Source organism: Muscardinus avellanarius (assembly GCF_963383645.1).
Source record: "Muscardinus avellanarius genome assembly, chromosome: 19".
Lineage (NCBI taxonomy): Eukaryota > Metazoa > Chordata > Mammalia > Rodentia > Gliridae > Muscardinus > Muscardinus avellanarius.
This window is the reverse complement of record NC_137805.1, coordinates 6,228,241-6,250,237: the sequence shown is the minus strand read 5'-3', so window position 1 is coordinate 6,250,237 and position 21,997 is coordinate 6,228,241.

Sequence of the window (21,997 nt, the reverse complement as noted above, 5' to 3'; positions counted from 1 at the left end):
AGTGCCTTTCTCCCAGGCATCCAAGCTTGAGACCTCAAGGTCCGTTTATTTGCCACCATTCTCTTGTCTTTTTGCTCTGGTTCCACTGGGTGTCAGACCCAGCAGAGTCCATCTTACTGATGACCTTTCTAGCTGCCCTACTACCAGGAACACATCAGTAGCCCTGCAAGTCTTTCCCATACCTGCCCTCCTCCCTGACTTAGCTATACCTACACCAAGCACTAAAATTCTGTGTGTCTTTAAAGGTGCTGCTGTCTCATCCAGAGACCCCTGGACCCTTCTTCACCTATGACATGGTAGCAAACTTCTAGGTCATGAAGGATTATATTATGTTAGAGATTTTGAAAACGTAGATTTCTATGAGAAATCTGCAATAATCTAATTCATCTTGGAAAAAAAAATCTTGGGGTAAGGGTATGTGTCATTCTTTCTTTCTAAGTCTTATCATCTGCTTCTAAAACTTGTTACCCACCTAACTGAATAAAAATGGAACCTACTCGCACTCCATATAACCTTCCTATCTTGTATCCCTTGCCACAACCCTTTGAATAATAAGCTATTCTTAATGCTACAGAAATGACCTTTATACTGGTTGAATAAATTGTGTTAATTACAGAATGCCAAATTTAATTGGGAAGGAGAGAATGTACATATTACAATATGGGAATAAAACCATAGTATTAATTACCAATCTCTATTGCTGTTTACTTTCTCTATTGACAAACTTAACTTGCTGAGGGCTAAAAATTGATTTGTCCTGCCTCATTTCCATGAAAGCTAAAGTCGTTATGTGAAACAATAGCAGCTTTTACACAAGGAGAAAAATATATCTATCTTCGCAATTAACTAGGAAACTGGCATTTAAGTATTTCAGTCTACTGGGTTCTTCTGGTAGAGGATATAATTGTTAAAGATGTGGTATTCTAAAATGGCAAGTCCAACCATCGAGTTAACCTTTTCTATGCTCTGACAGTGAGGTTAGGCTGTGTATTGCCTGCACTATAAAATCTAGGTATAACTCTTGACTTTTTCTTTTAGCTCATCAGTCAATAATGTACATCTATTAAACAAGATACTGTGGAATACAAAAGCCTAAGAAAGAGACAGTCCCTATCCATGAAGACTACCTGCTGTTTAACTGGAGAGACAAGGCACATGAACAAAGTAAGTGTTCTGCATGACGTTAGCACCTGAGGGGTCCTTTCAGGACAGGGTAACAAGGCTTCAGTAGATGTGGAGAAGGAAGTGAAAGAGACCAGTGTGAAGTAGTGTTGGAAGGATGGAGAGAGGGAGGAAGCGATGAAGGGTTTTCCTGCAGGGAGCAGGGCTTGAATATGACCTTGAGTGCTTTCCAGAAAGTGGAGCATTTAGCCTAGTGTTTTAGTCAGATTTATCATCACTGTGACCCAAATGCCTGAGCTGAACAACATAGTGAAAAAGTTCAATTTGGCTCATGGTTTCCGAGGCACAGTCCATAGTTGGCTGATGTCAAGGCAGACATCATGGTGGCATGGCATATGACAGAGGACAGCAGCTCATCTCATGGCTGCTGGAAAGCAGAGACTTGCAGGAAGTGACCAGGGACAGAGATAGTCCCCAAGGCCACAACCCCAGTGACTGGTCTCCTCTGGCCACATCGCACCTGCCTAAGGTGCCACTAGGTAAATCCATTTACATTATCAATCCTTCAGTGGACTTAACCACTGATGAGATTAGAATCCAGATTCAGTTATTTCACATCTGAATATTGTTGCCTTGAGGACATGCTTTCAACATATGAGCCTTTTGGGGAAAAAATCCAAACCATACTACCCAAGCCAAACCATAACACCCAGACAGTTCACTATACTCTTGCCTAAGATGGGGGTTACACAGGATATATGGAGTCAGAGGAAGGATTAGATACTGAGGAATTTTTAAGGTGGTGGTGCAGCAACAATCCATGAAATTTGAGAAGATAAAATCTGACTAAGTGAATCACATTGTAGTGTTGGGAAGCTTCCTCTTACCTGGAGCCAGTGGAAAGAAAGAAGAGATTGTTATACGGAAAAAAAAAAAAAATGTTAGCCGGGCGTGGTGGCGCATGCTTGTAATCCCAGCATTCGGGAGGCTGAGACTGGAGGATCGCAGTCTGCGGACAGCCTCAGCTACTTAGTGAGGCCCTTCGCACTTTAGTGAGACCCTGTCTCAAAATAAAGAATAAAACATAGGGCAGGGGATGTAGCTTGGAGGTCAAATGCCCCTGCGTTCCATCTCTAGACCAGCAAAAAAAAAAAAAAAAAAAAAATTGTGACAGCTTCTGATGGATGGCTAGAGACTTTTCCAGGCAGCAGATTTTTAGACTAGATTCCCCAGAAGTTGAGCCTAAGATGGGAGATGAAAAGTCTAGTACAAGAGATCCATCACACGAAGACCTGCAATGAAAGAGAGAGAGAGAGAGAGAGAGAGAGAGAGAGAGCGAGAGAGAGAGAGAGAGAAATCAAAGGAGAGTTTCAGGAGAAAGAAAGGAAGGAGGTGGGCCGAGGCAAGGAAAAAAGTAGTAGGGGAATAAAACTTTCAACTAATGTAGAGCTTCAGCCTAACCCTCAGGGGTGCTCTAGACTATGAATGGCTCCAGAGGATTGTTGTATCTTGAGAAGATGGGCCAACATCTTGTACCTTTGTGTCTTTTATTCGTTAGCCAGTTGCAGCTGGCCTCTAGAGGGGAATGAGGTGTAATTTCCCAGGTATTTCCAGGAAGGCCTATATGTGCTGAAGGAAATTCTCGGGAAAGAGAAGAGGTCTCAAGACACTGGTAGCCAACATCCACAGCAACTGGGAAAGGGAATGCTTGCCCAAAAGAAAGAGAATCTGGATGGAGCACGAAGGGATCTACCACGCAGAAAGATCCTGTGCTCAGATCGACTTTTGTTTATCTCCCTCTTCCCCAGACAAACTCTCTGACAAACTCTCTCTTAACTAGAAAGTAAAAACAGTGCAGTTCTCTGAAAGTCACTTCCTACCTGTTTCTCACCGAAAGATTTATTACTCTCATATTCATTTTGTGCCTGTTTTTGCCTGCCTACACTAAGTATTTAGGAGAAAAAGGGCTTATTTCTGTCAAAGCCAGCAGAGGAAATTAGAGAAGCTATGGGGATCAAGGTCTGTCATCTATCCTGTAAGTCAAAGCCCTACATTTTAGCATTTGAAGTATAAATTACTGTCATACTACCTGGAGATACTGATGGACAATTAGAGAGTTGTTTTGCAGGTAGGAAGACGAAGTATTCTTGTTTTCTCTGTGATATATGTGCAAACACGAACATACCTTAGAATTATCTAGATATAAGGTAAAAAAAAGTCCCACTTACCCTGAATTTTCAAATTCAGAAGGGTAAGCAAGGAGTTTCTCCTAAGAAGGCTTTTAACTGTGGCTACACACTATAATCACCTGGAAACTGTAAAAATGACTATGCCCAGGTGAATTAAATAGAATTTTGAAGTAAAGAGGAAAGTGCACAGGTATTGATGTGTTTTAAAACTCAAGAAAATTGTAATGTTGAGCCAAAATCTGGTATCAGGTAGATATTCTTATTAAAAAAAAAAAAAACAAGAGCTGAATGGGTTTAAACACACGAATTATTACTTGGGAGTCTGAGGACCCAGGGCATAGTATTTCTGGTGAAGGATGGGATTGTTCATGTATCTGAGGTCAGCTGTGGATGGGATAGAAAGTTTTGTTAATTTTGGTAATGTTCGCATTGCTAGCTGCTACATGTTCTTTGCTGTGACAAGTGGGCTCTTCTCCGCATGATCTCTCATCTCCTAGGTGAGCTGCAGTCACATGATAGCTTATAGCAGGGTTCCAAGACATACAATCGTGTGGTCTCCTAGTTCTAGGCTCAGAACCAGCAGTCTTCATTTCTCTCATCTTCTGTTGGTCAAAGCAAGTCAAAAGGCTAGCTTGCCGTCAGAGAAGGAGACTCCAGAATTAGCGGATCAAGTACCTTGACGAATCAAGGCCAATAATTAAGACCGATAGCGACGTCAATCTACCACTCACACTTAATGTTTAACTTAATGGTCGAGAGAGGAGCTACTTTAAAACTTAAGACATTTCACCCACAAATTAATTCACTGTCTCATTCTCCCTCACACACCTCTCCATTATGAGCAATATTTGAAATCTGAACTATAGCTATGACATATCTATAATTCATGAATTAGGAAAATACCTGTATCTTTAAAATTCTCATCTACTTCTCAAAAGGACATACATTTATTACAAGGTAATATTCATCATTAAATATGATTATGAAAGTTCTTAAATTTATATGTAAGGCAATTAATAAGACTGTATAAAATCTATTACATGAGAAAGGCTTGAGACCAATATGAGAAATCAGCTAGCTTATAGTGTTAAAGAGAAAATAATAGAGTAGACTACATCATAGTTCTTAACTATATGATAGAATTCGTAATATTGCATTATACTTTGAGTTTCTATTTATTTCCACTTACTTAATTATATATGCATTACTGAGTAAAATGTCCTATTTGTGATACTTAAGTTTAGGATAATAAATTTTATCTGGAAATTTAGCTAGAAAGGTATTTATCTACTTTTCCTTTTTATTTTTCAATGGTGCTTATTATTTACATACAGTGATGAGTTTAATTTCAAAATATCGGAACATGCATATAATGTAATTTGATCACTAATTCACTTTTAATGTGCTTGTGCTCTGTGTCAATTTACAGAGTATATCCAGAGAGAGAGAGAGAGAGCTAGACAAAGTGAATGTACACACTTGAAATTAATTTCCTGATATATTAATTATGAAGTAATAGCATGGTGTATGAATAGCTGGAGTATGCTCTGATAAAGTGATCATGGATATTTAATTTCTCACATTTGACAATCCATGGTATAAGAGCCTTATTACATGTCAGTAAGTTTCTCCACCTGTAGAGGTGTTGCTCTGAGGAGGGTGGAGTGTCATGGAGTAAGTTCCTGATTTATCTTCACTCTGCACATGCATGCCTTAAGAAAGAACATAGCTACAGTAAGTAATCACCCATCACTTACTTTCTGATTATTTTTTGGTGAACATTAAGGATGCTATTTTGCCAGTTTGGGTTTTTCCATAACTGATAGCTTCATCATATGATTTCATCTTTCTGGCTTAAATTTGCCCTCTGTATCTAAAATTTGACTGGACCACAGTTGCCATCCCTGTCCCCTTAAGCACACTTACGTTGCTTCTTTTACTTTACCACCTTCTCTCTCAGCTTTTCCAGTCCAACCATACCTTCAAAAAATTGGTCACAATGTCTCTGGGGCCTCCAAAGACTATTCTGGCTGCTTGATTCCTTGGCATGCTGAACCACTGTGTTCTAATTCATTATTTAACTCTAATGCTATTCTTTTTATGTGTGTGTGTGTGATACTGGAAATTGACCCCAGACAGTCTATCACCAAGCTACACTCCCAGCTCTAATTTTTTTTATTTGGAAACAGGGTCTTGCTAAGTTGCTGAGGCTGGCTATGAACCTACGATCTTTCTGTCTCAGTCTCCCAAATACTGTAATTACAAATTTGCACCACCACACTTGGCCCTAATGTTATTCTGAATTAAAGAACTGCCTGGATCTTCTTCTCTTATTTTTGTTACTGGGAATATAACCCAGGGTCATTCTACCTCTCAGCTATACTAGCAGCCTTGTTTGATTTTTTTAGTTTGAAACATGGTCTCACTAAGTTGCCAAGAACCTTACTAAGTGCCTGAGACTGTTTTTGAACCTGCATCCTCCTGTCTCAGACTCCCAAGTACTGGGATTACAGGTGTATGCCACCATGCTCACCTTCTGGATTTTCTTTAAATAGGTGGAGCTGCCTCATCTGCTTGGCCCGTGAGTCTTATGGGGCAAACCATCAACTGCTTTGACTGAGTATTTATGACTGGACACAGCGGCACTAGTGTCAGTTCCAGGAGCCGGGGGGGCTCAATTGTACTGATCAACAACATTCACTGCATAGAGCCCATAGCAGATACTCAGGAACATCTACTGAATGATCAAAGAAGAGCAATCAATGTGTATTAAATATATTGGAGTTTCAGCAATGAGAAACAACAAAAACTTTAACATTTTGAATGTGTTTTAAATTCAACATTTATCCATTTATCTGTTTTCAATGAGCCTTTTTTTTTCCTGTGGAAGGCAATTTGCTAAACATGGAAGAATTAGGAGAAAACAAGACCTAGCTAATCAAAACCTGACATTCTTGGGGAGACCACTATTATTACATGACATTTGTATGCCAGGTGCCGATCAATGTTGGAGTATCTAGCTTATAATATCAGCAACTGCAGTAAATAACAAAGACCCTAAATCCTAGGATATAACCTGTATGATTTTTGGCCCCCACAGACCTAAGGGCCTTGGATAAGTCATATAACTATTTTAGGGCTCAGTTTTCTCATGAGAAGAATATCTCAAATGAAGCTTTTAGTTCTTACTTTGTGTGTGTGTGTGGTACTGGGGATGGAACCCAGAAAAATAGAGACATTTTACCTTTGAATGACATCCCTATATTTTTTAGTCCTTATTTTGAAACAGGGTCTCACTGAGTTGCAAAGGGCCTCACTAAGTAGCTGAGGCTGGCCATGAACTGATCCTCCTGTCTCAGCCTCCGGAATGCTGGGATTACAAGCGTGTGCCACCACACCTGGCTAGGACTGGATTCTTTTAAGAGAGGCTTAACATTTCTGTGATGGTACCATGTGATTTAAAATTCAGTAAAACATCTGAAACCTGAAAGTAATCTCTTGTTCTCCTGTTTGACATTTTATTTTATTTTATTTTATTTTTTTAGAGCTGGGTATCTCCCTTTATCTCAATGCAGTTGAGAAGAAAATTCTTCTCAAGGTAAGTCTATATGTCATTTAATAACTTAAATGTTATTTAGCATATAAGCCATCCTAGCCATGATCCTGTTTTGCTGAAAGAGAACAAATAACAAAAACAGAGATATCTGTTTCTTCTTGACTGGGCTTGATCTAAATGGCATTTTGTCAAATACTCTGCTAATCTACCAACCCAAATGTTCTCTCTAAACCTGCCCAGAAATATAATGTAACATTTGGAAATTTCTCACTCTTAGTAGTTGTCTCAACCTGAACATCTGAGTAGTAGAATGATCTAGAACTCAAGCCCAAGTTTCTGGAGTTGTTCCCAGGGGCACCCGGATCTACCCTAACATGGTTAAGACTCTCAGAAGCAGAGAAGGGAGCAATGGCCTTTTTATTCTAGACTCAACTTAATTGCTGTCTGCTTTGGACTTTCTCCTCGCCTTGTTTTTTGGAGGCGATCCAGACTTTACAAACTTCAGAATGAGCACTTTTATAATCACAGCCCCAAGCAGGGGCTGATACTATAGCTCACCTTGGCCCGTTCATCCATTTAAAAGTTGGCAAAGATGGATTCCTTTAATGTTTGTCTTCCTGAGCCTCTCAGCATTGAAAAATGTTTTGTTTCTCGGACTGTGTGTGCCTGTCCTCCCACACCATGAAACAAATGTCCCCATGATAGATGAACCATACTGCAGTCCTTCTAAGTCAGCCAGCTGCTCTTTAAGCCCAAGGGAAAACAACTTCCAGAAGCCTCCATGAAAGCCTCCAGAAAAAAGGAAGTGCCCTTCGTTTTACCCGAGTTGGGCATTTTGAAGGATGTGACGATGGGGGAAATCTCCCTGCACTCTCCAAGGTGAGTGTGTTCCAGAAGATATGGGCAAATGCTGTATTGCTTTTAATGACCTAGCCTGGAATTCACAATCTGTCACTTCTGTCCTGCGTGCCGTTCTCTAAAAGTCTGCCTAGCACAAAGGCCTGTCTAGGCTCAAGGGGTGAAGACACAGACCTCGATAAAATAGACAAGGGCTTGTAAAACAGTAGCCGTCACGTGGACAGGACATGGCGGTGGTCCTTTTTGGATGTAAAATCTGTGATTGTTTCCTTCTTGCACTGGGCCTGCTCCCTGTCATGGTTTAGCCTTTGGTTTTTCTTTGTTGAGATGTTCTTCCCTTAGATATCCATGTCCCTGGCGCTCTCTCTTTTTCACATCTTTACCTAAACACTCTTAAGCCGGTTCTTCCCTGGACATCCAGTAAAAATTAAGATCCAACCTTCTTTTAATTAATTAATTAATTTTTTTGTGGTACTGGGGATTCAACCCAGGGACAGTCTGCCTTGGAGCTATATTCCCAGCCCCCTTACTTTTCTTTCTTTTTTACAGGCATGTGACATCACGTCCATGCCCATTTTCACCCCACTTTCTATTTCCTTCTCTTCTCTTTTGGGTTCTACAGAACTACAAGAGGTGCACTTTGCTTATTCATTCTTTTACTACTGTCTCCTTTAAACTTTTTTGGGGGAATTGGGAATTGAACCCAGGGACATTCTAACTCTGAGCTATACCCTTGGCCTTTTTTTATTCTTTTTTTTTTTTTTGAAATAGGGTCTCACTAAGTTGTGGAGAACCTCTCCAAGTAGCTGAGGCTGGCAGCAAGCCTGTGACCCTCCTGTCTCAGCCTCCCAAGTGCTGGGATTACAAGTATGTGCCACCATGTCCAGCTAACCATTATTATTATTATTATTATTATTATTAGTAGTAGTAGTAGTAGTAGTAGTAGTAGTATTGGGGTTCCTGGAAGCCCTTCTACCTATGGGCTACACTACCAGACCTATTTTTATATTTTTATTTGGAAACGGGTCTCTTAAGCCAGCGCGGCTGGCTTAGAACCTGTGCCATCTCCTGTCTCCGCCTCCCAATTGCGGGGATTACAAGCATGTGCCACCATGCCCGGCTCCAGCTAACCTTTAAACTTCTATGAAAGTAAGGGCCTTTTCTGCTTTATTCGCTGCTCCTTTGCCTGAGGGAGAATACCGTCTGGCACCTAGTAGGGACATAAGAAATATGTATTTATGTAAACTATGAGTATCTGTACCCATAAGAAATGGCAATGATTGCTTATTCACATTTACCTTGACTCTGAGGTGCCTAGAATAATGGCAGATGTATGCATAGTCTAAGATGATGTAAGTGGAGATTTTATTTATTCATTTATTTTTAGGTACCAGAGATTAGACCCAGTGGCATATACTTCTAAGCTTCACCTCAAGGACTCCCACCTTTTTATTTTTAATTTCTGAAGCAGGGTCTCACTAGGTTTCTGAGAATCTTACTAACTTGAAGAGGCTGTTGTCAAACCTATGAATCTCCTGTTTCAGCCTCCCAAGCACTGAGATTGCAGGCATGTGCCATCATACCCAGCTTCAAATGGTGATTAATTAAGTAGTGTGGTTTAAAACCACAACTTTTTGTTGCTTTGAAAAAAAATAAAACAATGAACTTGCAGCATCCCATTCCTAATCATCCCCACCTGATCTACAAAGTAAAAGTTCTGCCCAGCCGGGCGTGGTGGCGCACACTTGTAATACCTGTGCTTGGGAGGTGGAGACAGGAAGATCGCGCAGGTTCGAAGCTAGCCTGTTTCCAAATATAAAATGTATAAAATAGGTCTGGGAGTGTAACCCGGAGGTAGAAGGGCTTCCAGGAACCCAAGTACCAAAAACAAAATTCTGCCCAAAATAATGTTAAAAATTCTACCTAACAATGCCTTTCCTGCTTCCAATTAGAGCCAAGAAATTATAAAAATTGGAAGAAGGAAATGGTGTTGCCCTGGAGACAAGATGCTACTCTGACTGAGGACCTAGGTGTGCCCTTGATATTGTCTGTCTCCGAAGGGGTTGACTTGCTGGTCAATTGGAAGGAGGCTTTCTCCCAAATCTGATTCAGTGTTCACAATTCAAATAATAAGTGCTTTAGCAAACAGGAAGAAAGCAGGGAGACAATTAGCTTAAATGGTTTCGTGCAGCTGATTGGGTGATTTTGCTCTCCTGGGGAATGACCTTTCTTTTTCCAGCATCATTGTTCAAACAGGTCGTCAGCACCCCGTGCTTGTTAGCACGTTCTCCAAAGGCGTTGGGAGTAAAGTAGTGACATTTTAAAATGGATTAATCAAGGTTGCTTTAAATCAGATGTGTTCTTGAATTTCATATAAATGGTATTTGCTAAAGAGCACACATTGATATCAGACTGGGATGTCCTGGAGTATCAGAAGTTCAAAAGGAAACTCTGCCCAGATGGGTGTAAGAGGACATTTCACTGCATGTTGCATTTGATACTGTCATTTTACTGCTAACAAGAGAAAAATAAGACCCTGGATCTCGAGTAGATTTAACGTGGTGGACACAATTGTAATAGCGCCTTAGATGTGCCACGTGAGTTGATTCAGGTCATTGTCGCACCTTTGCATCAGAAGTCTGGGAGTCTAGGAGCCAGCCCACAGCATCTCTTCTCTGTTTTGGCATTGTCTAGAGCAAAGCCTCTGAGGGTCCTGCCAAGGTTGCTTCCCCCTCAAGCAGAAGTTACAAAAAGAAAGAACTTGACATGCTTGAAGCTCTTTCTGAGACTAGGTAAGAAGAATACAAACCATTAATGTAATTTGTGGGCAGAAGCGCTTTGAATATAAATTAAGCAACCAACATTCCCTTTGATTGGCATTTATACCTCCTTTTATAGAGATCACATGGAGTAGTGTTGTAATTCTTGACAGTTTTGATTGTAAAATACATGGGACTTTACGCTCCCTGGAAGAAAGCAAAGATGATGAATATTAATAATGGACAACTAAGTACACAATGGGTATGAATAATATGTTTTGTGTTTATATAGCTATTGTTTTACCTCATTGAAAAACACTATATACTTTATTTCTAGGAATGCAGTAATAATAATACACTGTTTTATCTAAGCCACATAAAACAAGGCATTCAAGCTAACCCTAAATCCTATTTAATTTCTTTACTCACATCACAGAAAAAACAATAGCCATTTGACTCTAATATTCAGACAAATGGATTCAAAACAATGTGCCTGATTAAAAACAGAGATCAAAATTCCAATGATTTGGTTAAAATGCAGTGAGTGTCAAAGTCATTTGGAAGTATCAAGGAAAAATTGGGGAAATACAAAGGCAAAAAAGAGGTGAGGTAAATCAAATATATTTATATCATAGTAGTGAGCACATATTGCTTTTTCCCCTCTTTATGTAGGATGCTGAGTGAAGCAACTCTGGGCTCTGTCAGCAAAATTACGATTCTAATAAGGGTATGTATTGTTATGAGGAAAACGATTTCAATGGAAAATGTATATACCAGATTATCTCTAGTACTTGGAGAACTGCAAACTGTTTTACCACCTCTGTGTTCTGCCTCTTCCGTTCCCATGACTGTAGACATGTGGAGCCAGACAGAAGGTACATAAACAAAAGGATAGACATTGTGAGGAGCTGAACCTAAGTTTGCCTTTAAATCAAAACAGGACAAACAGATAATCATGGTAAGTATCGTATGTATCAAGTCTTCATTCAAAGACATTTGGAATGCTTGAAAGAAAAACAAATAGGTACCTGGTAAAACAACAGTGAAATAGGGGTAAATGTTTGTATACCACGAGGCAAATATGACCTGCAAATGTTGAAGACACACACTGTGTTCAGAAAGCCCTCTCACTTTTTAGAGATGGGACACAAATGCGAACCTGATTTTATTTTTAAACCAAAGAAAAGAAGGAAACACGAGCATCTACATAGTTTACATAACTTTAACTGCTGTTCTCAGAAAAATGCACCTGCTCTGTTTTTAAGATTTGAGAAAAGCTTTTGTTTTGTGGTTTTGTTGTTTTTCTTCTGTGGATTTTTTGACAGTTGTGGGGATTGAACCCAGGGCCTCACACATGGTAGGAAAGATCTCTAGAACTGAGCCAAGTCCCCAGCCTACCATGGGCCTCAATAAGATCCTGATGATAGAGAAAGAGACATTCTCTCATGGCATTACCTTTGCAGTGTGCTGTGGCTTGGAGAGCTTGCATTGTATCAGGTGGTGCTGTGACCCCCTTTGCACCATGGGCCTCAGACACTGTGTTTTTATCAATGCATCCATTCAACTTTGCTTCATAAATAAGGTATCTCAAAATTTAATGACTTAAGCCAACAAAAGGATCACAATATAAGAGCTATGTTTGAATCTGTATTGTAAAGGTCTTTATTATGTCACATTATATACAGAGTACAATTTTTTTTTGTCATCCAAGAATGGCCAGGTTAGTCTAACCCTAATTGCCAACCCACAGCAAGGCAGAGTAGCATGTGCCTGTAATTCTAGTACTTGGGAAGCTGAGGCCTGTTATGCAAACCTGGCAGCTTGCATAACAAGTTGCCTAAAAGTTCAATGTGTCATTTGACTGAGACTTGGTGTGCCCAGATATTTGGTAAAACTTATGAGCGATACTAGTCCCCCTTTAAACATGGGGGATACATGCCAATCATTTATTTGCTAGTAATTTTGTGGGTTGGCTTTAGGGGGCAGTACTGAGGATACTGAACACAGGGGCATTATACACCCACAGCCCTTTCTTAAATTTTTGAAAAAAACAGTCTTGGTAGGTTGCTGAGAGTCCTGCTGTGTTGCAGAGGTTTTCCTTGAACCTGTCATCCTCCTGTCTCAGCTTCCCATGTATTTGAATCACAGGCAGGTGCTACTATGCCTTGCTGTGGGTTGGCAATTAGGGTTGGACTAACCTGGCCATTCTTCACCTGATCTTAGCTGTGAACACTCCTGAGGCTTCTGGGAGCTGTCTGTTCAGCTGCTGGGATGGGCTGGAGTGGCCTCACTAACGGGTCTACTGGTTGCAGGCTGAAGGCTGGAGCACTTAACATTTTCCTTCAGTTGGCCTTTCCATCAGGCTAAGCCACTTGCTCTTCTCCAAATTGCTTTATCAGACTTCTAAGCACATAGAGAAAGGGCAAGCCTCAGTGAGCCCTTCCTAAGCCTTTCCTTGTACTACTTTTGTCCCATTGGCCAAAGCAAGCACCTGACCTTAGATTCAAGGACTAGAAGAAAAGGCTTTGTTGCTATAGGCAGGACTTGCAAAGTGTGTGTGTGTGTGTGTGTGTGTGTGTGTGTGTGTGTGTGTGTATCCTACTACAAGTTTACTTTCACTGCTGGAAAAAAAATGAACTGTCTTTTCCCTATTTACACAGTAGCTTGAGACATGGAATGATAGTTGCTATTCCTTGCAAAAAATCCTGTGTCCTATAGGGAGGTCAGTGGTGGGGGCTCTTTCAAGAGGAGACATTCACCTCTCCAGCTGATGTGGCAGGAAACGAGAAACCACATGACCTAAGAGGTACAGGGAGAGTAAGGAGAGGGTAGAAGTGCACAGAAATGAGGCAGCTGGAAATTGCGTGTGTGAATGTGTGGGTATGCATTATTGTAAAATTAAAAATAGACCTTTATACATCAGGTTGTGGGGTAAGATAAAGTATATATATATATCCACAAGGCATTTTTCCCTGGCAGGGCCTTTCAAGGTGCCTTCTATTCTTTCTGGCAGTTCCCCAGCGACATCACAAATTTTTTTACAATTGCACTGTTCTTAGATACCATGTGGTGTCTACCATTTTTTTCTGCTTCTACTCCCTGCAGGGCTATCAGCTGCTGAGGTCGCTGATGCTGGCAATGCCTTTGAAGATTCTGGGGACACTTAGAAGCTGATGCGGGCTTTGTCTCTGCCAGTGATGAACGTGCTAGCCCCAGCGTTGTGGGATCTGCAGGTGCTCCCTGTGTGCTTAGAGCCTTGTAGACATTTTCCTACAATAGCCACCTCTTAATTTTGTTGGTGCTTATGTTTGCTTTCCTCACTTAATGACTGAGTTCCCTTGCAGCCATTTTTCAGTTTTTCATCAAATGGAGTTCTCACGGACCTACTACATGGATTTTTTTATAAACGTGTTATCAATTGCCTATGGCCACAGAATTCTGCGTAACAAATAGCTCCCAAACCTCACGAGTCTGTCAGTTGAGTGGCAATGGCTTACAAGTCTATCTGTGCTTAGCTGTGGGCAGCCAGGTGGCTTTGTTATCTAGGCTGTGTTCTCTGACATGGCTTGGGGACTCAGGCTGAGAGAGACCTATGTCCCATCTGGCAGACTAGTCCAGGTTTGTTCTGGACGTGACAGGACTCCAAATGAGTCAGAGATAGTACTTAAAGCTTTCTGAGCGTAGGTTCAGAATCTCTGCAGCGTCATTTCCACTGTTCAAGGAAAGTTACCAGCCTGGCCCTGATGCAAAAAAAAAAAATGGCAAAACTGACTTACTCTTTTAATGAGAGGGACAGCAAAACCACATCACAAAGAACATAGATGCTGGTGAGGAAAGGGAATAAGATCGATCTTTGCAGTCAACCCAACTAGCATGCACCTAAGCAACTCTGAGCTCCAAGGTGAACACAGGTTGGCAACTCAGACAACTCTCAGTTAATTTCAGAAGGGTTTGTTGAGTAATCCTTCTAAAAAGGCGGGAGATAAATTGACTTGGATAGTGATGGGGGAGGTTGATATAACCTGTAACTGGGAAAGTGGCTTTTGTTTTAATGCATGTGATAAATCAGGAGGGTCCGGGACAGGGATAGAAAATAGCCTGCACACTGTGATCGATTTGTAGTAAATGCCTGCGGTGGGTGCTAAAGAGAATTATGTGGCCACTTTCCGGAGTGAGCTGGACATAGGGCCCAGATGGCTTGGCCACATCCGCCATGATCCTTGAAGGGAGGAGAGACAGCACAGTGCCAAGTATTTGACATCCCTGTCTCACCCTGGACAGTGGCACTGAGGTCATAGAGTCTTTTGGAGCACTTGGGAGGCTGAGGCAGGAGGATCGCGCAGGTTCGAATCCAGCCTCAGCTACTTAGTGAGGCTCTCAGCAACTTAGTGAAACCCTGTTTCCAAATAAAATATAAAATGGGTCTGGGAGTATAGCCCGGAGGTAGAAAGCCTCCGGGTTCCACCCCCAGTACCACCAAAATAAATAAATAAATAAATAAATAAATAAATAAATAAATAAATAAAATAAAACAATTAGACCGAACATGGTGGTCTATGCTTGTAATTCCAGTACTTGGGAGACTGAGACAGGAGTATTACAGGTTTGAGGGAAGCTTAGGGAGAACTTCTGCAACTTAGTGAGGCCCAGTTCCAAAATAAAAGTAAATTAGGGCTGGGTGTGTGGTTCAGAGGTAGAAAGTCCCTGGGTTCAATTCCCAGTACCCCCCCCACACACACACACACACAGTTAGGAGGAAAGATTAAAAAATAGTAGTGACAACTCAGGTATGGTGGTGCATGCCTATAATCCTAGTACTTGAGAAACTGGATCAGGGGGATCACAGGTTCAAAACAAGTCTCAACAATTTTGGGAGGCTTTCAGCAACCTAGCAAAATACTGTTTAAAAAAAAAAAAACCAGAAAGGGCTGGGGGTATAGTTTAGAGGTAGAATGCCCCTGGGGTCAATCATACCAGTATAAAAAAAAACCCCACAAACAAACACCAACAAAAACAAACTAGTGACCAAGTACAAATGAAGTAACCTATGAATCTAGGAAAATCCTGACATTTGGATTATTATGTTATTTCTTGGATCATAATATAAGAAGCAGGTTTGAGTCTGTATTATGTTGGTCTTTATTATATCATGTTATATGAAAAGTATTTTTTCTGTTATCAATTCATAACAAGTGACCTATAAACATATGTGTCTGTTTGATTGGTTCCTTTTTGTCCATGTGAGAACATGTCAAGATTCCCCAGTGGATGCCTAAATTACAGATAGTACCAAACCCTACATATACTACATTTTTCCTAATACATACATATCTATGATAAAGTTTAATTTGTAAATTAGGCAGTTTTTTTCTTATTCACAACCTCAGGAATAAAATATTTGTTCATACCATATATCTTAGCAACCTCACCATTCATTTTCTTTTTCTTTCCTTGTTGAGAACTTTCTCTTTTTCCTTTGAACGAAGCACTTTATGGCTTCTTTTTTGCATATCTGAGTTGCCAGAATCATTTTTCTTCAGCTTTGGGGCCATTGTAAGCACAGTGAGGGTCACTTCAACATAAGAACTGAGATACTGCAGCAGTAGATCTGATGATAACCTAGGTAATCTGGCAGCCAGGTGACTGAGGACAGGCATCATATACCTTCTTGTAATGATGGACAAAAGGATTCCTCACATCCTGGGTAGGATGTGAAAACAAGGCGTGAGATTTTATCATACAACTCAGAATATTGTGCAACGGGACATTTCTAAATTTTTGAAAATTCCCATTTAATATTTGCAGTCCCACAGTTGATAGCCGTTAAATGAAATCACGGGAAGGGAAACTACAGAGAAGGGGAGATGACCATACTCTGAGTGCTTCTGTGAGGCTTTATTTTGGACGAGATTAACATTTAAACTGGTAGACTAAGTAAAAGAGATTGCCCTCCCTAATGTGGGTAGGCTTCAACTGGTCAGTGAAGACCTGGATAGAACAGAGTAACTATTCCTCCTGCTTGATGGCCTTCTAACTGAAATGCTTTCTTCTGCCTTCAAATTCAGAAGGAAACCTTGACTGTTCCTTAAGCTTGGGCCTGCCCATCTTCATGCCATAACATATCTGGCCAGTTTCCCTGGTTCTCAGGTCTTTATTTTCAGACTGGAACAACACCATTGTTTCTCCTGGGTCTCCACTTTGCCAGCTCACCCTGCAGATCTTGGGACCTCTTCATTTTCATAATCCTATGCATGAGCCAATTCCTTATAATAAAATATCTCCCTTCGTGTATGGACCTTTACTGGTTCTGTTCCTATGAAGAACCCTGACAGCAGCTTCCACAACCCATCTGTAAGTCATAACAGTCTGTAAGTCGGACATTTGGACAGGATGCAGTAGGGCTGTGCAGTGACATCCAAGGCCACATGTTCCTCCCCAGAGCTTCTCCCTCTTATCATGGTCTTATTCCAGGGTAGTCTAGTCCACGCTTCTTTGTAATTTGGTAGCTATCTTCAGAAGTGAGCATTCCAAGAAGGACAAATACTTCTTCTTCTCCTTCTTCTTCTTCTTCTTCTTCTTCTTCTTCTTCTTCTTCTTCTTCTTCTTCTTCTTCTTCTTCTTTTGTGGTACTGAGATTCCTGGAAGCCCTTCTATTTCCGGGCTACACTCCCAGACCTATTTTATATTTTTATTTGGAAACAGGATCTCTTAAGCCAGCTAGGCTGGCTTTGAACCTGCGCCATCCTCCTGTCTCCGCCTCCCAAGCGAAGAGACTCTGAGTACTTAGGGGTATAGTTCATCAGGGCCATTAAGGAAAAAGTTGCCACTAAGGGAATCTTAATGATTTCCTTCTCGGGCATCTTCATAAAGGCATCTAGGTAAAATTAGGTCATTAGGGTGGACCCTAATTTAACATGACTTGTTCCTTCTGCTCAAAGGGGAAATTTGATCACTGAGACAGAGATACACAGAGGAAAAATGTGAAAGGATAGGGAGGGGGGCACCATGTAGAGAGGAGACTGGAGTTATGTGGTCACGAGCCCCAACGGATGTATGGCACTGCTAGAAGTAGGCACCGGCAAGGGAAAAATCCTTTCCTTCCAGGTTTTAGCGGGAACATGCCCATCACCTCAACTTCTCACTTTTAACCTTTGGTATTGTGGGACAAGAACTTGATGTTGTTCTAAGCCACCCAGTTGGTGGCATTTTGCAATGGCAGCCACAGGCTGTTCATGTAGACGGGCTTGGGCACTGGCCATTTCTAAGGTTACGCAGGTGATTCTAATGTGCAGCCAGCATTGGTTTTCACTACTGTATTTACTATTAAGGCAACTAAGTGTATAGCAGGTATGACCCAAGTAGACGATAATATTATCCAAATCCGTTCAGGAGCCAAGCAAATATAATTCTCACAAGGATAATATTTAAAACTTAGTAACATGTGAGTAATTTTAATACTGAGTTATCTGCTTCTTTCTAACTTGAGGCTTTGCATTTTCTGTCTGACTCCTCTGTAATTTCTTGCCTGAATGCTTGTATTTAGGATAATTTTTCGCCTTGAGTGATAAGTTTCTGAATTTCCACTCCATGTGTGCTTTATAGGTTTCCTCCTGCTGTATCCTTTCTTTTTCATGCCTAAGGGCCCTGTCTTGCACCTCTCTCTGTTGGGATCTATCCTGTTCATTTATAATGTAACATTTCTCCAATTTGTCAAAGTTACTTAGAATTCTGATCCTGCAGTCCAACATTCTAATTTCTATTGCTCAAGGAGAGTCCCCAGGACAATTGAATTAAGAATTATATGAACTCCAGGAGGAATCAATTTGGAGAAGATCAGATAATGGAAGGTTTATTATATTATGTACTGCATTAAAGTGTAAAGATGTATAAAAGATAAATGGTCAATGCATGAATTATTCAGAGAGTCACTTAAATGAGACCATTGGATCAGTCCTTGCCTGGTCACAGTGCAAGATGGAGAATCTTGTCGCTGTCACTCAAAGTGGGGTCCAAAGACCAGCAGCAGCCTGGGTGACGCAGGAAGCTGGTTAGCAATGCAGAATTGCAGACTCACCCCATATCTACTATTAAGGGCTGAATTTTTGTCCCTCATTCTAATTCATAAAGTACCTTAGAGTGTAAGCATATCTAGAGATAAGACATTTTGGAGGCTGATTAAGTTAAATGAAATCATTTAGTACAGTCCTGATCCCATGTGAATGTTATTCTTATGAAAAGAAAATTGAGACACAAGACACATAGAAGAACACCATCAATATTTATACGCCGAGAAGAGAGGCCTACGAGGAAGTGAATCTTGGTGACACCTTCATCTCAACCTTTCAGCCTTAGGGACTATGAGAAAATACATTTCTATTGCTTAAGCTGCCCGTCATCTGGTACTACGCTTTTATAAACCTAATAGACAAATAAAGTACCAAATTAGAATCTGCTGTGAGATTACACACACACACACACACACACACACACACACACACACACAAACACATAAAATGCATATGTATTTTATGGCACTGGGGATTGAACCCAAGGGTACTCTACCACTGAGCTACCCCACTAGACCTTTCCATATTTTATTTTATTTTATTTTATTTTTCCTTTTGGTGGTACTGGGGTTCCTGGAAGCCCTTCTACCTCCGGGCTACACTCCCAGACCTATTTTTACATTTTTATTTGGAAACAGGGTCTCCTAAGCGAGCGTGCACAACTGGCTTTGAACCTGCGTGATCCTCCTGTCTCTGCCTCCCAAGCGCGGGGATTACAAGCGGGCACCACCATGCCCGGCTATTTTATTTTATTTTTGAGATAAAGTCTTGCTAAAATAGCTCAGGTTGGCCTTACACTTGTGATCCTCCTGCCTCTGCCTCCTACTAGCTTGGATTATAGAGGTGCAAGGTCCATAGGTGACTCAAGTGCATAAGAAGCAGTCATCCAGGCATCTAGGACATAATTTCGGGTGCATCAGCGTTACCTTGAGGACTTGTTAAAGTGCACACTTCTGGGCCTCACCCCTGAGATTCTAATTCATCATGCCTGGCACAGGGGTGTGTTGGGGACAGTCTGCATTTCCAACAAGGTCCCATGTGATGCTGGTGCTACTGGTCTGCAGATCACACTTGAAAACTCCAAGTGGGACCAGTATCAGCCTTACCTGGTGATCCTCAGGAAAGCATATTTGGAGGCCCCACCCTCAGACTGTGGGCAAGGCCCAGAAATATGATTCTCAAGCTGAAGTTTGAGAACGGGTAGTCAACAGGTCACTTAAATTTAGGCAAAGAGGCCATGAGTGGTTTGAAACATTCCTGACCTTTACCAAAATTTTTGATATTTTTCTCAAAGCCATGCTCTTATCTCACCAATTCAGAAGCACTGCCATGAGGTGATCCTGGTATCATAGCTGAGGCGGTGGTACTCCAACTTGAAAGGGCATCACAGTCACCTGGTCCCAACACTTGGATCCCCAGATTTTGATTCGGTGAGTCAAGGGTAGGGTCTCAGAACTTGCATGTCTTCACAAATCCTGAGTTGATGCTTGTGTTGTTGGTGCAAGGAACAGATTTTGACAACCATTCAACTAAGGACTTGCAAAATGTTATGGTGTGAGTCAGACCTCTTGATTTCCTGGATATGGCAGATGCTGTTTTATCTCCAACAGAATGCTCATCTCTGCTCTAGTTTTTCCTTGCCTTTTCCAATATAGAAGCTTAAGTAGGGAAAGGTTCACTTTCTCGGGCTAACTCTGTAGCTGGGACTGAGTGTGTGACAGTATAACAGAGCACTGACCAATGAACCTAAGCAGAGATCTGCCAGGGGGAGGGGCATTCAGGGAAGGGTACTGTTCTACTAAACAGTAACCTATGCACTGGAACTTCCCCCTTTCTTGGATTTGGGTTTGGAACTAAAGCAGCTTTATCAGAACCACAAGCAGTCATCCAAAAGGGAAAGAAACCAACAATACAAATACGACAAATGGCAAGTGAGGGAATGCCCAACCAAACCAATAACCCTCTGCCTTGCTGTATTATGTGTGAAAGAGATCTTTGTTGCTTAAGCCACAGTGAACTGGATTTTCTATTACTTTGGGCTAAACCCATTCCCAATTGATAACAAATCATCTGTATGGTAAAAAGAAAAATGAAAGAAAAGAAAGAAAGAAAGAGGAAGAGAGAGCAAGAAGGAAAGAAAGAAAGAACAAAAGAAAGAAAGACAAAAAGAGAGAAATGACAAAAGTAGAGAGGAAAGAGAAAGAGAGGGGAAGGAACCATCTCACGGTTATTAACTTTATGCATTTAAAAGCTCAAATACAAAAATTAAATGGAACAAAACTGAAAAATGCCAACCATGTGACAATCATAGCAATAACTACAAAACTACCACCTACCATAATCATTGTATAAGAAAATGGAAGATGGTAGTATTGTAGCTGCTAGTAGAGACTGTACACCTATATGCTCCCCTAATAAATTATAGTTCAAGAAAATAGAGCTAGAAGTGTACTGGTGTTTGTATATTTAACTTATATCAACGGTCATTAATAAATGAAGCTTACTTAGCATTTCATAAGTGTTTGAACTTGACTTTGTCTTTCTGGCTCGCACCAGGCTTCCAAGTTTAGTCGACATGTCCCTATAGGAATTCTTTTCATCTATTCAGAAATCTCTCTCACCTGCTATTTCACAATATATAGTTTGTCTTCACAGCAAATATATGCATATTTAACCACAAGCAATGAAACAAAGGTAAAGTTAAAAAAGGACTCAGAAAAAAATGGCACGTGTATCTTAATATATCCCTTACAGATATGCTTATTTCTGAGAGACCATTTTCCTCAAACCTGAATCCAGTCTGAATTTTTATGGTTAGAAAATAATTAGTCTCTGAGTCAGCTTTTAATCTTATGTTAATGAGACCCCCTACAGTCTTGGCTCAAACCTTCAAATTAGAGATTGATCTATAATTAATAAGGCTCATAATGCCAGTACCTGAGACAAAAGCAATCTTTGGGCAGCTTGGAAGAGTGAACAGAGATGGGTAGCAGTGGCATTTGCCATTGCATTCCTGCCACATAGCAAGCTGGATCCCGGTGCCAGGAGCAGGTGCCTTTTGGCACTAAGTTTGCTGGCTCGAGCTCGCTGGATAAGAGAAGTGCCTGTATGCCATCCCCCCACCCCAGGTCTTATGAGGGTCTATGGTGATGCGTGTGGTTTCTGTCCTTAGCAAAAGCTTTCCAGCTCTCAGCAATCTTGGTCTGCACCTGAGTAGATGTCCACCTGAGCTTGAGACACTTGCTTTAAATTAATTGCCTCTAACTTCTGGGGGAAAAGAACACAGCATCAGGCCAAAGAATCATTTGTTTTTCCCCAGGTATTTTTGCAGCCAGCAACTTCTCTACTTGGTAGTTTTACAGGCTCAAAATTCCCAGGGATTGGAGGGAAAGAACCCTTGCTGATTAATTAAAATCTAATTTTCTATTCTAATGTAATTGCAGCAGT